Source organism: Hippopotamus amphibius, chromosome 3, assembly GCF_030028045.1.
Source record: "Hippopotamus amphibius kiboko isolate mHipAmp2 chromosome 3, mHipAmp2.hap2, whole genome shotgun sequence".
Classification (NCBI taxonomy): Eukaryota; Metazoa; Chordata; class Mammalia; order Artiodactyla; family Hippopotamidae; genus Hippopotamus; species Hippopotamus amphibius.
The window spans coordinates 141686343-141690258 of NC_080188.1; positions in this window are offsets into that span (position 1 = coordinate 141686343).

A 3916-nucleotide genomic window follows, 5' to 3' on the forward strand; every position below is an offset into this window, starting at 1 on the left:
ACAATAAAAGCAAAATCAACAAGTAGGACTACATAAAACTTAAGAATTTCTGCACACCAAAAGAAACAATCAGCAAAAAAAATGACAACCTATAGAATAGAAAAAAAATTGCAAACCACATAACTAATATGGGGTTAATATCCAAAAAAAATACATGATACTCATATAATTTAATAGCAAAAGAACCAAATAGTTCAATTTAAAAAGAGGTAAAAGGCCTAAATAAATATTTTTCCAAAGGAGACATTCAAATAGCCAACAAGTACATGACAAAGTTCTTAACATCACTAATAATCAGGGAAATTCAAATCAAAACCATAGTGAAATATCACCTTACACTTGTTAGGATGTCTATTATCAAAGAATAATTGAAAACAAATGCTGGAAAGGATACAGAGAACCCTGAAAAGGACATGGAAAAGGAACATTGGTAGACTATTAATGGGAATGTAAATTGGTAGAGCCACCATGGAAAGCAGTATGGAGAGTCCTTAAGAAACTAAAAATAGAACTACCATATGAATCAGCAATTCCACTTCAGGGTATATATCTAAAGAAAATAAAATCTGGAGGAGATATCTGTACTCCCACGTCTATTTTAACATTATTCATAATAGCCACAATATGGAAACAACCCAGTGTCCATTGATGGATGCGTGAATAAAGAAAATGTGATGTTTTGAAAATTTGTTGGATTGCATTTGAATGATGAATTAATAAATAAAAGTTACTAAAAATAAAGAAAATGTGGAATACATGTATACAATGAAATATTATTCAGTCTTAAAAAAGAAAGAAAGCCTGATATTTGTGGATGGATGGAACTGAAGGGCATTATATTAAGCGAAATAAACAAACAGATAAGAAAAAATACTGCATGGTATCATTTACATGTGGAATCTAAAAACAAAAAGTCAAGCATATAGAAAACAGAGTAGAGTGATTGTTCCTAGGGACTAGGAGGTGGAGGAAATAGGAAGAAACTGGCAAAACAGCATAAGTTTTCAGTTATAAGATGAATAAGGTCTGAGGATCTAGTGTATAACGTGGCAACTATAGTTGATAATACTGTGGGTTTAATTCAAATTTGCTAAGAGAGTAGAACTTGTGTTTTCACTAAAAGTAAAAATACATGAGGTGGTAGATATGTTAAGTGTCTTGATGGTGGGAATCCTTTCACAATGTGATTATACCAAATCATCACATCATACACTTTATTTTTTAAGCTTTTTATTGGAATGTAATTGCTTTACGCTGTTGTGCCAGTTTTTGCTGTACACCAAAGTGAATCAGCTGTATTTTATACATATATCCCCATGTCTCCTCCCTCCCACCCTCCCTATCCCAGCCCTCTAAGTCATCACCCATCATTGAGTTGATCTCCCTATATATGCAGCAGCTTCCCACTAGCTAGCTATTTTACATTTGGTAGTGTATATATGTCAATGCTACTCTCTCACTTCATCTCAGCTTACCCTTCGCCCCCACCACCACCCTGTGTCCTCAAGTCTCTTCTCTACATCTGCATCCATACACTTTAAATATTTTATAATTTTATTTGTCAATTAAACCTCAATAAACCCGAAAAAAAGATATATTCACATGGAGCCAAACTATCTCCCTACATTTAACTTTCTAACTGTAAGGATAAAAATACACAACTTTACCATGGAAAGATTTGACTCTTACCATCTTAATCAAGTGCTCAAATTTGGCACTGCCAATAGTAAAATAATTTGATTTTATGTTTCACCTGATGTAATATAATAAAGTACACAGCATTCTCTATAAAGCATTCTTATTGAACATGTTTAACTTGAAGCCAATTATTCCTTTAAACCAAACTTCCAGTTTATAGACATATAGGAGATAAAAGAAGCAAGATAATTGACATCCAGATGGAAGTAATCAGTCAGGCAAATTCAGATTGTAGAAATTTTACAAGACAACTGACCCATTCTCTTCAAAATTCAATGTTATTAAAAAGGAAAAAAGGCATTGGGACTGTTCTCAATTAAGAGAGACTAAAAATATATACAACCAGATAAGATGGGTAGATTTCAATTGGATTTCTCTTCATTAGAAAAAAAGCTAATTGAGATAATTTGTGAGCACTTGACGAACATTTAAGCATGGAGTGGTTTTATGTTATATTGAAGAGTTATGGTTCATTTTATCCTGGGCATTAATAGTATTATAATTACAAAGGAAAATTATTTTTAAGAGATGTAGGGATATCAATTTTTAAGTGTCACCATATCTGCATCTTACTTTGAAATGACAAAGTGTTCACAGCTGTTCTATTTAGTATTTTGATACATGAAATGTATTTCATCATTCTTTCAACTTATGTACATTTAAAATTATTTATAACATAACATTTGGTAAAGGAGAGAACATATTCTACTGAACAGTTTATTGTCTAGAAAAATGTCCTAAGGAATTAGTGATGAATAGTGACAAAAAATTCATCAGATTTTTCTTGATGAAATAATGTAAATTTATAAAAATTATAAATCTAGATAAATAAGCTCTGTATTCTCAAAGAAAAAATAACCTCAACAGGATTTTTTGGCAGATTAACTAAAATTTATGTAGAGCAGCAAAAGGCAAAGAATAGTCAATTTGTTTCTAGAAGGGGAGAAAACTCATGTGGTTCTAAATATAAAGAATAGAAAGCTATTTTAAAGTTAAAAAGATATGATGTAGTTTTTTAAGGAACCTCCATACTGTTCTCCATAGTGGCTGCACCAATTTACATTCCCACCAACAGTGTAGGAGAATTCATTTTTCTCCACACCCTCTCCAGGACTTATTATCTGTAGACTTTTTGATGATGGCCACTCTGACCAGTGTGAGATGATACCTCATTGTATTTTTGATTTGCATTTCTCTGATAATTAGTGATATTGAGCATCTTTTCATATGCCTGTTGGCCATTTGTATGTCTTCTTTGGAGAAATGTCTATTTAGGTCTTCTGCCCATTTTTTGATTGGGTTGTTTGTTTTTTATAGTGAGCTGTATAAGCTGTTCATATATTTTGGAAATTAAACCCTTGTCAGTCTCATCATTTGCAAATATTTTCTCCTATTCTGTAGGTTGTCTTTTCATTTTATCTAAGGCTTCCTTTGTTGTGCAAAAGCTTTCAAACTTAATTAGGTCCCATTTGTTTATTTTTGCTTTTGTATCCTTTGCCTTAGGAGACAGGCCCAAAAAAATATTGTTGCAATTTATGTCCAAGTGTGTTCTGTCTATGTTTTCCTGTAGGAGTTTTATAGTATCTGGTCTTATATTTAGGTCTTTAATCCATTTTGAGTTTATTTTTGTATACAGTGTTAGAAGATGTTCCAATTTCATTCTTCTACATGTAGCTGTCAAATTTTCCCAGGACCACTTGCTGAAGAGACTGCCTTTTCTCCATTATATATTCTTGCCTCCTTCATCATAGATTGATCATAAGAGCATGGGTTTATTTCTGGGCTTTCTATCCTGTTCCATTGATCTATATTTCTGTTTTTGTGTGACTACCATACTGTTTTGATGACTGTAGCTTTGTAGTATAGTTTGAAGTCAGGGAGCCTGATTCCTCCAGCTCCAGTTTTCTTTCTCAAGATTGCTTTGGCTACTCAGGGTCTTTTGTGTTTCCATACAAATTTAAATTTTTGTCTTCTAGTCCTGTGAAAAATGTCATCAGTAATTTGATAGAGATTGCATTGAATCTGTAGATTGCTACCATATGATTCTCTAATCATGCTCTGGGTAGCTATACAGAGAAAACTATAATTTGAAAAGATACATGCACCCCAATGTTCATTGCAGCACCATTTACAATAGCCAAGACATGGAAGCAACCTAAGTGTCCATCGACAGATGGATGGGCACAGAAGATGCTGTATATATGTATACAATGGGATA